The following is a 12,725-nucleotide window of genomic DNA, read 5'->3' on the forward strand; positions in this document are numbered from 1 at the left end:
AAGCATCTGGGTGAGTGACCTTAACCAAGTTATCTGGGCAATCTGACCTCAAACAAATGCTTCAGAGAGTGGATCAGAAGGAGAACTGCACTTTGTTGGGTCTCTGAGAATCACTGCCAACCTGCTTCCCTCCCTCTCTCTTCTGAAGTATGTGATGAGGTTTGTAGGGCAGGAAGGTTTCTCATTAAAGGGCAGAAATTCTTCGGTAGATGAAGCATGTGCAGCATCAGCTGAGGGTTTGGTGATGTTAACCATTTAGCTCTAAAACTTTAAGATCCCCAATTACAACTTGATATTAAAACAACTCTGTTAAATTTTAGACAGTCCAGATTCCATTGACATAGATAAATATTTTTTAACTGCTATTTTAATGAAATGTCACTACTACTATTTTAGGAAGCATATAAAATTGGAATTTAATTTAAATAAAAAGCGAGTTGCTTTCCTTTAAAGAATTACGCTATTGCCTGTGTTAAGCAAATAATAATTAACACAAGTACATACAGTTATAATTAGCAGGGAATTTAATTAAACAAATATGCCAACATAACCAGATGCATGACAAAGTAATTGTAATATGCCTTGCCAATGTATTCTTTCCCACTTCATAGTTCTTACATAGTAATTATAAAGCTCTCTCTCCTTTTATAAGCATAGAAGTTCTAAATACAAGCCTCCTAAGTCATATTCAAGGAAAAGAAAGCAAAGCAAAGAAAGTCTCCGGAAGGGAGAGCACTGGAGAATGCAATCGATTATGACACTGCTAAAAGTTGAGTTGATTTTGATCTTTAAGCCCCACCAAACACTACCAGATTTCATCCCACTTCAGTTTTATGGGGCCAAATCACAAAGCTGGAGAGACAAAGCCACAGTTTTAAAAGACTGATTTTACATAATTCCTTAGTAGAAAGAACTTTGTCCTTACAAAAGAAAACCAGTCACCTAGAAGTTGCATGCCATGCTGATCCAGGTAAATTAATGAGGTCATTTCTAAAATAAGCCCGAGTACACATTTTAGCCTGGCAATGCATGCTATACAAAGATGTTAAAATATATTTCCTATACCTATAAAACATATTTTATTTTAGTGATCAAGAAACAAAGTAACCAAGTAAAACTGGAGACAAACAGGTAACTTCTGCCTCCAAAGTCTACCATCCTTATAAATATCCCATTAACCTCTGGTTTTCAAAATGAGAACAGGTTATTTGAAAATCTGATCTAGTCTACACTAAAAAAACTATTTACATGATGATGATGATGATGATGATGATGATGATGATGATGATGGAACCCAGGATGCTATGCACACAAGGCAAAAACTCTATACCACTGAGCTACATCCCCAGTCATCAGCTTTTAAAACTTTTGCATAACATAAGTTACATCTAAACCAGTATAAACCAATCAAAAGGCAGATGGGTCATGACCATGTGTTAGGGGTCACTTCCATTTAAATGGAAGTTCCAAAATCAAGGAGAACACTCATTTAAATCAAAGTGTAAACTCTCCCAAAGCAACAAGATAGTCTTGTTTTACATAAAACTTTAACAAGTAATATAACAAAAAGAGTAGCAGTAACCTACTTCCACATTGGAGTGGAGGCCCCACATACCTTCATAGGTTATAAAAAATGCCTCCCATTTTACTTGGCTGACAGTCACAACTGTGGTTACCTAGTGAGTTATATCTATTTTATGACACAGTAATTGTAATTTTAAAAGGTTAACTTTCCTGTTTAAGACCATCTAGCTAGTAAGTGGCACAACGGGAAATTCAAACAAGGTCTTTGGATTTTAAATGTTGACTTCCCCACTATCTTCCAGACGTCACACAACAAACAAAAGTTTGTATAAATGTGGACTAGATATCATCACTCTTCAGATTAGCAAAAGCTTCATCAGTATTAAGCAATTCCAAGATGGGTTAGCAAATGGCAAAACAACTTATCTGGAATAGTTACTCAGTGCACCTGAAACCAACAACTTTCTCATATTTTCAAATATTACCTAAAAAGAAAATTAAATGGCAACTGTACGTACACAAAGTATACAGGTCTGTTTCTTAACTCTTCCATAGGAAGTCAGCTTTTCTGGATGAAGAACTTTTTAAACTGATGTGCTCAAATTAAACAATGTCCAATGGCACATCTGCTTCTGAAAAATACCTAGTTCTCTAGCTACAGCTGTTGGAGGCTCCCAAGCAAGGGCCATTGGTATCTTCCCTAATTCCCTAATGAAGCGGACACAGAAACTTCTTCTACTATAAGAGAGAGGAGCGTTTCATAAATTGAGAGATGGATTAACTTCTAGTTATTTTCCTGTTTTTCCTTTGGTACTGGGGATTGAACTTAGGATGTCCCACATCTAGGCAAGTGCTCTATCACTGAGCCACTCACATCCCTAGTCCATGGATGGATTCCCTTCTCAGAGTCCATCTTCTCTTTTTTAATGGCAAGGGTATCAGACAGATTATTATTTTACCTTGTGAAATATTAGGGTAGTTTATGAAAATGTTTACCAATCCTAGTAGAAATACTATCTTGATTTCTGTCCAATATTTGAAAACTATCTAGGAATGTGGGATGCAGAAGGACGAGCAGAAGGTAAAATGAGGAGGGAAAATAAAATGATTTAACATTTATTAGGTTGTATTGGCTGTGTGCCGCGGACATTGCTAATTCATTTCCATATACTTCCTCATACAGTCTTTACAACTAACCCAAAAGGGAGTCACTATTGTCACCATTCACATCAGAGACAAGGCCAAAAGTGACAAGGTAAAGAAATTCTTCAGGAGGCTGAGGCAGGAGATGGTAAGTTTGAGGCCAGCTTGGGCAACTGTGCCAGATCCTATGCCGAAACAAAAATTAAGAAAAGAAAGAAAGACATTCTATTCAGGCACAAAGATTTTTATTCTTTATGGCTACAAAAAGAGCAAGACTACAAAACTTTCAAGTAATTTTGAGAGGTACCCTAGTTGGAACTGTGGAGGTTACTAAAAGCAGAAATGTACAACAGAAACCTGTTGTATTGCTTTTAAATAACTCTATTTGTTCTACAGTCCTTTCTTTAAGTTTCCCTAGTTAATAAAATAATCATGATTTCCCTCTCTTGAAAGATTTGCTGTTGTATTTTGTTGGCCAGGTACTCAAATAACTTTTCTGTTTAAAAAAAAAAAAACACTGAAATGCGGGTAATCCTGTATGAAAGTAACAACAGTTGTGAACACTTATTAAATTCTATTTTAAAACTAGTATCTTAACTATTTAATTATCCAACAATCCTTTGAAATCATTTTACAGATAGCAGCTGGAAGGCTAAGTCATCTATCCAACATCATATCATAGGCAGTTAATGGGACAGAATTTTAATTCATTTTTTATGATATCAAAACTACATTCTTCATCACTTCATTCATCTAATAAACACACCAACACAGCTGAACATTTTTCCTCTGTCAGGTACTGTGTTAGGTGGAGGGGAGACAGAAAGGAAAGGCACAATTCTGGAACCTCAGGGTAGGCACACAAAGGATAGTGAATAAACTGTAGCCCAAACTTTCATTCTTGGAGTCTAATGACTTAAGAGAGACAGCCTTGGCGCTCAGCCTTGTTTTAACTAAACTCAAGCATCGTTCATAAGTGTTTCTGTCCCAGTAAGCAGAAGTTTCACTGGGCTGTTGAGCTTGTGGCGAGGAGAGTAGCCATGGATACATGAGGACACCACAACATGTCTGTCCCACAGGGACATCCCTACAAGTGAGTGTCTACGTTAGCGATTCTCAGCATGGACCCAGACTCAACCGCATCAACACTCCTTGGGAACTAGAGACACAAGTGTCCACGTTTCTGTGGGAACATGATCACTTTTGGCCAGGGATTGATATACTTGATTTTGGGTAAATTGGTGTCCAATCAATAATTATTTTAAATGTCGTCCCACATTATAAACATTCATTCTTATTAATATATACTAACAATATAAACCAATATACTTATGGATGCTAATTGCATAATAAATGAAAAGTGCTAATAATTTTTTGTTGTTGTTGTTAAAAGTCAAGACACTCTCAAGGTTATTTTGGTGTATTTTCTTATCTTCTTTTTTTCTTTTGACTATAAACTATATTTTTACTAATTAGGATTGTTGTTCTGAAACAATTCATTTTTTATTCTAGGCATTTTTCAGTGTCATTAAAAACATTTGGTAAATATCATTTTAATTACTACATAACACTACATAATATGGATGTATCATGATTAACTTACCATTCTCCTATTATTAGATATTTAGTTTGTTTCCAATTTTCTGCTGTTATAAACAAACTGTGATGAACATATTTGCAAAGAAATATTTATTCACATATCAGAGAACTACCTTGTATAAATATCTATAAGTGAAAAACACTGAGTTTAAATATTTCCTTTTCCATTACTGACTGGTTGCATTAATAAATGTTCCTACCAGCAGAGCGTAAGACTACCTGTTGGTTTACAGTTTGACAAAAGTAAGAAAATGTTTTTTTATTTACACTTTGGTTTCTAGCAATGTTGAACTTCTTGAATTGTATTTATCAGCTATTATGACATTTTAACACATACATGATCTTCTTATTTGATTTTTACTTTTTAGGTTAGCTTTTTTTTGTAATTTTAGGCACTGGGAAGTGAGCCCTGGGCCTCATGCATGCTAGGCAAGTACTCTACCACTGAGCTACATCCCCTGCCCTTTTTATCTTATTTTGTGACAGGGTCTCTCTTTTGATACAGGGTTTCAAACTTGCAATCCTTGTGCCTGAGCCTCCTGAGCAGCTGAGATTATAGGCTGGCTAGTAATATTTTTGTAGATAAAATATGTTAAAACCCAGCAGTTTCCTATTGTTCAAACCTAACAGCTTATCCTTCAGAACTCTGAAATTATATCACTTATGCAGTGAAATTCTGAAGTTGTATCACTTACGCAGTGGTGGGATTCTCAGTTTATCTGGCATGACACAAGTGCATACGTGAAAAGAGGGAAAAATACACCCCCACTCAGGTACTACAACTCCCACGTAACCAAGAGGATCGTAACATTTAAAATATGTGATGGATAAGATCGCGTACCAGAGAGCTGAGCTCAGGGAGGTAGTGAAGTTTGACTGTACATCTCTTCATGGGCCCTTTTCTACTTCTTTCTTGGCAAGTCACTTCAGTGAAATCTCACACAAGAAGGAGATAAACTCTTTACTAAGGAAAAGTCAGCCCAAATTGTTTATCTAGTAGGCCCAAATCCCTGGGTTCAAGTGAAAGTGATGCTTAGAATCAGTATTGCTAGTGAACTGCTGGGGGACATGGTTAGAAATGAACATCATCATAGAGAGAAGTCACTTGTGCGCTACTAGCTCAATCAACAAAGTTGACTGCACACTGAAAAGCAAATCAAACACAAGCCAGGCAGTATGGTGGGATGAAAGAGCTGTGAACTTCCCTTTATCTTGCAGGCAGTCTGGATTCTAGCCCTAGACCTGTCGCCTAAGCTAGCTGTGGGACCTTCACTGAGTGAATAGTCAACCTATGAATTGCTTCACTCCTTTATGAAAAGAGAGCAGATTAGAAGAGCTCTGGGGTATCTTTCCAGTTCTCGATTCTATGAAGACACTGACAGCCGTATAATACTATAAATGGCCTCTTTTCCTTATAACTCTGGCAACAGTACATTTTCACCGAGGGACACTCAGCAAATCTTTCAGAGTAGGCTCTTAAGCACCCTTATACTTCACATGTGCTAGAAAATACAAGGCTTTTTATGAGTTTCATGAGTCGGTTTCAGATGCTTTAGAAGGATAGTATTATCCAAGCTAATTGAATCATTTCATCTGTGTGACTCAGTGCAATTGTGGGATTTTCCAAAAATGTTCCTTAGGGTATCTTCTGCTTACACTGTTTTGTTCAAAGTTTCAGAGGTAAACATCAACAGAGAATGCTAATCTCCCTTTAAGACTTCTTAATTAGGGAAGGTTGAAGCCCCAGTAGATGTATTGTTAATACTAAATTCTTAATTTACTGCTTTGTTTGTTGTCTCATTTATCATTGGCAGGCTGAATACAGGCTAGTTTTGGTTGTGAATTTGCCATCCCGTTTTTTTGCCATCAGATTGTAGAGCTGAGTATTTTAGGTCAAATAAAGATGAAAGGAAACCCAGAAGATGATATGTATCTGTTTATTCTGTTGGAATTCTGTTGTAGCAGATATTCCTTATTGTAAATATTTTTGAACATTTTGTTCTTGAGATAAAAAAGCACCTTTTAAATCAGCCTGATGAGACATTAAACAGGTCATGCTATATTGAAACACTATTATTATTATTTTTTATTTTTAGAAAAGAAGGTATTATAATACAGTGGACACAATAAGAAAAGCCAGGGGACCTTGGTCCTGGCTTTGCTGCTGACGCCTTTCATGAGGTGCAGAACAGTGAAAGGTCAAACAAGATGGGCAGAAGGAAGCAGCCACCAGGCAGGAGAGCAAAGGCACAGTGCCAGGCACTTGAGTACACAGAGATGAACAGTGGAGGCAAGCCCTGGGTACCTAATTCTGAGATCTGGAGGGGACAGTTTTCCCACCTTTTCTGCCCCCTTCTTATTCTAGGAATGAACTGTCTATTAGGGGAAAATATTAAGATGGGGCATATCCTTCCATATCCCACCCCGTGAACAATATTTTGAAAAGGGTAGGTGTGAAAACCAGTGCACAAAAGTACTACAAGAAAATCCTATTTTCTTCATCAAAAGGACTAAGTAAAAATGCCAGGGTCTTTGAAGTACATCTGGTTTACAAATTTGCTTTGACCTCACCCAATTTGTAGTGTCCACGTCAGGAGGGGAGTTTTGCCATGGGCCCTCTGAAGATGGTGGCCTCATTACATGGAAGTGGGTATTACAATAGTGCCCCTAAGTACAGACGTCACCACCTGTTGGCTTTACTTGTAAGAGATTTTGACTTGTTCTGACATGTCGGCATTGTTCAGTCTGATGCTGGCTGGAGAAGCAAAATTCCAACCTGCATCCTCCTCTTATTTTGTTATTTTTTAAACATCCCTCGTGCTAGAGATAGAGACTACTGCGAGGCCACAGTGGAAAGCAGGCGAATCCCCGCGCCCCTCCCCTCCCATGACTTTACTTGTCTTCTGCTGCATTCTTTCTCCAATCGGACCACACTCATATGGCTCCCCAACATCTGAGGACTGCGGTCTTTCTCCTTCCCCTCAACTTTCATCAGAACTTCACCTCATCAGGCCCTTTCTCTTAGTTTGCTGTCCTAGAGAGAAGTCAGTAACTTAAGTGATTATAGGCTGTGTCTCTGTCATTCGCTAGTTTTTTAATCATGAAAAAGTTATGTAATTCAGTTAAGACTAAATCTCTTCTTCTGTAAAACAAGGAAGCTCATAGGTATAGCATTTAAATGAGATAATATATGCACAGCCACTCTAGCTCTGTACCTAAGATACAGAAGATACCCAGTTATGGATGCATGCTATTTTACTATATATCATTGATATGTTATCATTACCACCACTATCATCAAATATTAACCTCTCTTAGATTTACTTGAGTTTTAAAAGAAGATTGCTTAGAGAAATAATACCTTAATCCTATACTCCATGAAAAAATAAGAATTCTATGAGCATATAAATTCCTGAAGTGCTGGGTGTGGTGGTGCATGCCTGTAATTCCAGTGAAATGGGAGGCTGAGGCAAGAGGATTATAAATTCAAGGCCAGCCTCCATAATGTAGCAAGACCCTGTCTCAAAATACAAAATTTAAAAGGGCTAGGTTTGTAGCTTAGTGGTAAGGCACTCCTGGGTTCATCCCCCACTATCACCAATGAATTAATTAATTAAATTAGTTAAATTAATTAATTAAATTAATTAATTAGTTGTAAAGTGCTGGGCTAATTAGAACTGAATGGATTTCCCCCCCTCTTACAAGGGAACATCTTAGCAGGAGTAATGAATTGCTAAGAATGGGATTAATTGTATTTTCTAACCTTATCCTTTTCTTTGCTTATGAAACTCTTTCCATTGCCTAGAACATGTTTTAACACCTTGCAAAATAATAGAATTCTATAGAACATAATTTGGGGCAAAATGCCTTGATTTGTAAGATATTAATGGTGGAATTTTAGGGACTAATGCAGGGAAAAGATTTTTGGCATGGGAAGCAGTCCCTTTAATCCAAAAAATTTCATCATATTTCAAACTGCCTACTCTAGCAATATCCACTGGCCTCTCTTCCTATTTCCCTATCCTCCAGAAACGCCTCAAAAGTTCAACATTTATTCCTTAAGCACTTGAAACTGCCAAAGACCTTTAATTCTTGATTTTCCCTTATGAATCACATAATCTTTATCCTCTTCATGATCTACAGACTGAAAGGGAAAAATATATCCCAGGAGGGGGAAAAGAGAGATATATTTTAGTGAGGTTATTAAACTTCAAAGATTAATAAAGAATCAAGTGGGCATCAGGCAAGAAAAATTAATTAAGCTTTACACACACACACTTTCAGTATATAAATGTGTAACACTGCCTACTATTAGAATTACATACCACGTGTCTGTTTTAACAGTAACAAAATTAAATACATTCATGAAATATGAATGAGTCGAAAAAACCCACATTTGTTAGTCAGCTTTCCATCATTGACAAAACACCTGAGATAACTCATAAGGCTCAAAGTTTCAGAGGTTTCAGCCTATGCTCTCTCTTTTTTTTTTTTAATTTATTTTTATTGTAAACAACTGGGATACATGTTGTTTCTGTTTGTACATGGAGTAACAGCATACCATTTGTGTAATCATACATTTACATAGGGTAATGATGTTTGATTCATTCTGTTATTTTTTCCTTCCCCCCGACCCCTCTTTTCCCTCTATACAGTCCCTCCTTCCTCCATTCTTGCCCCCCTCCCACTCCCCATTATGTGTCATTATCCGCTTATCAGCGAGATCATTTGTCTTTTGGATTTTTGAGATTGGCTTATCTCACTTAGCATGATATTCTCTAGTTTCATCCATTTGCCTGCAAATGCCATAATTTTATTATTCTTTATAGCTGAGTAATATTCCATTGTATATATATACCACAGTTTCTTTATCCATTCATCAATTGATGGGCATCTAGGTTGGTTCCACAACCTGGCTATGGTGAATTGAGCAGCAATGAACATTGACGTGGCTGTATCTCTGTAGTATGCTGATATTAAGTCCTTTGGGTATAGGCCGAGGAGTGGGATAGCTGGGTCAAATGGTGGTTCCATTGCAAGTTTTCTAAGGAATCTCCACACTGCTTTCCAGAGTGGCTGCACTAATTTGCAGCCCCACCAGCAATGTATGAGTGTACCTTTTTCCCCACATCCTCACCAACACCTATTGTCAGCCTATGCTCTCTTGATCCTGTTATTTTGGTTCAGTGGCAAAGCTGAACATCATGGCGGTGGCTGTGTCTCAGAAGAGGCTGCTCGCCTCATGGCAGCCAAGAAGCAAACAAACAAGAGAGGGAGAGGGAGAGGGAGAGGGAGAGGGAGAGGGAGAGGGAGAGGGAGAGAGAGAGAGAGAGAGAGAGAGAGAGAGAGAGAGAGAGAGAGAGAGAGAGAGAGAAGAAGGGGCTGAGGGCTAGGGTCCCAACATCCTCTTCAAGGGCATACCCTTGATGATCTAATTTCCCTGCAGTAGGTCCCACCTCCTCACAGGTTCCAGCACCTCCCAATAACGCCATCAACTGGGGACCAAGTCTTTAAAACACTTAAGATCCAAACCATAATGACACACTCGCCCCCCAGTGCCCTCCCTGCATTTGTACATATTACACTAAGTGTACCTGTTGGTTTCTATGTCTGCTTCTCCAAGAGAGCTCCTCAGAGGCCAAGGCCTGGCCTTTCAGACATCTTTGTATCCCTAGGGCTTGGAGTATCATAGGCATTCAAAAAATATCTGCTCAATTCAGTGAATAAACTAGGCACTGATTTAATTATTTGAGGCTAGTGTCGTAATATTCTACCTGGGTCACTGTTAACTAGTGGAACTACTAAAGATGTTTCCTGAACAGTGCAGCAATTCAGAATTCTTTTGACTGAACACAAAAGTAAAAGTAGCCGTTAAGGTGATCTTTTTTCAACCTCTCTGGATAAGAAAGAAGGCTCTTAAGCTACATGGCCTGAGTTTAATTCCCTGTCTCATCATTTACTTGCTGTGTCAACTAAGGCATGTTAAATAAATATATTTTTTTTAAGATTAGTTTCCTTATTTGTTTCAAAATGTGGGCATAATAATAGTACCTACCCTCATAGGGTTACCTGGAGGATAACATGAGTCAATTAATCTAGTCAAGACTCAGGACGAGGGGCACACTGAGCAGACACATATTTAGCTAGAATCCAGATCCATGAATATCTTGTTTTGGTCCAGATCTGAGCATTTCAAGAAAGTCAGTATAAAAAAAAATTTCCACAGATAATGAAAAATATCCAATTGTGGTATTATTGCTCATTTTTAACCATAATTTAATCCAAGTTAAGATTTCACGGCATTTAAAATCCTCCCTTAGAAGAATCCACCAAAGAGTTTTTAACACATAAAGCCCTCTGGAAAAGAGCCGACAGTCTTCTCTTATCTCAGTCTGGTCATTTCCAGAGCTAAAGCATCCTCATGACACTCCTTTAAACATCTAAATTGCAATGCAAACACAGTCTACAGCTTAAAAAAATGAGATGCTGCTTAATTCCCCCCCCCAAATACCCTCTTTTCTTAACTCAACAGAAAAAATCCGAACCATTCAACTAGAAGTGTAAGATGCAACTCATATGTAATGGCTTACATTCCACATCACATTTCTCCACTGTAATTGCATTTTAAAGCCAGGATCTACTATCTTCAAGGATAAAAAGAGGGTCCTAGGAAAAAGGGTGTTATCATCAGTCTTAAGGCAAATGCTAGCATCTGCCTGCTTACACAGTGGAAACAAAATCCTGAACAGCAATTCCATGAAGAGATTTTTAAATAATGCCCAGGAAATCCAGGGAGCATATTTAGTCTTCTAATACATATCTTAAAGAAGCAGCCAGTCAGGGGTGATCATGCCCATTTTCCCCTTCCCATGCATAACCCAAAGCGTCACCAACTTTGACTACAGTGATTCTCTTAAATGAAATAACCAGATCAGACTCAAACATTTTAAACTCAATTGAGTCAATACTTTATGTAACTTTCCAGTATGTTTTATGCATACTTTTCAGAATTTCTGCCCATTTTCTACTTTCTTGGTTGTGCAATATCAGAGTAAAAGGAGCCACATCGTTCCCACCACCTCTCAGATATGAAATGCTTTGTGACTTCTATTTCATTTCCATAATTTTTCTTTCCTGCACTTAGGGCAAGATTCTTAGTCCCCAGATGGTACTGCATGAGACATTTCATGTATTTATGCATAGGGGCATTTTTAAATGGAGAGGCTCAAAGCTTTCACTACATTCTTAATGGGGTGTATGGCATAAAAAGGTGAAAAACTATCAATACTTTAGAGGTTTATTACATTCAGAGTGTCAAAGTCACAGCCTGGTTAGAGCTTAAAAGGACTTTAGAGATAATCTCAGAGATAATCATTCTACCGGTCACATAATAGAAGTTCAGGAGGCTAAATGAATTTGAAAGAACTTTTAGGAAAAAGTGACTTTATCAAAATAAAAAGTGGTCTAGTTTTCCTTAGGTATTTAAACATTTCTACTCTCTAACTTAAATTGTAACAAAACTATTCAGGAGAAAACAAGCAGTCATGTCATCAGGATAGTAAGTGTGGTTTATTTTCTGTAGTACAGCAGTATTTTTTGATGAAAATGATTACGATGAAAATTATACAGAAATGTGAAAATATGTGTAAGAAAAAGTAGAACACAAAACAGTACATTTAGGAATAGAAGCATACATATGCATGAGGAAAAGAAGTGGAAGGTGTGGAACTAAACAGAGCTGCCCTCTTAGGATAGAATGATGAGTTTCTTCACCCAAATATTTTGCTGATATCACAGTATTTTTCCAATGATTTAATTGTGAAGGGAGCCGCCACGCAGCCTGTGGTGATACAAGCTAAGTCATGAAAGATTAAGAGGCATCACAGAGAAGGCAGGGCAAGCAGTACAGAGCAAATATTCCACCTGGAGTCGAGACATGAAAAATTAAAACAAGAACATCCAGGAAATGGTATAAAAGTAGCTCAGAGTAGTTAAATACACAGTTGTGAGGATAAGAGAAGAGGCATGTCCTGCGCCTATTTGCACAGAGCCTGGAGAATAGGCATTCAGCAAATGGAATTAGGTGCTGCCATTATTTTTTTCCATTGTGCCTTTAAACATTCTCAACAAATGGCTTACGGATTACTTCAGATGGCTTTCCATAGCATAAAATTCCTATAGTATCAAGTAGGTCTTATGGAGATAAAACTGGTGAATGGAGGCTTTGTTAGCACTTATTTTCTGGTGGTTTTTATTTAGTCTGATTCTAAGCATTTATATCATATTTTAAAGAAACTATGCTGATAGAAAAAGATATGCAGGAGAAACACAGGGTCAAACTTTATGCCAGGCTCTTCTTTCTCAAAAGGAAAAAGACCACCCTCAATAGACATTTACGACCAGCAACTATAATATTGTGTTTACAAACCTATGAAAAAATGGAATCTATCCATCTTTGT

General features: G+C 37.6%; 1 protein-coding gene across 1 annotated transcript in view; it reads right to left on the reverse strand.

The window, feature by feature from the left end:
• Exoc4 (exocyst complex component 4) overlaps window positions 1–12,725 on the reverse strand; it is a 778,625-nt gene that overhangs the window by 278,561 nt on the left and 487,339 nt on the right. The gene's annotated exons all lie outside the window — the stretch shown is intronic.

Source organism: Sciurus carolinensis, chromosome 8 (genome assembly GCF_902686445.1).
Source record: "Sciurus carolinensis chromosome 8, mSciCar1.2, whole genome shotgun sequence".
In the NCBI taxonomy this organism is placed as follows: Eukaryota; Metazoa; Chordata; class Mammalia; order Rodentia; family Sciuridae; genus Sciurus; species Sciurus carolinensis.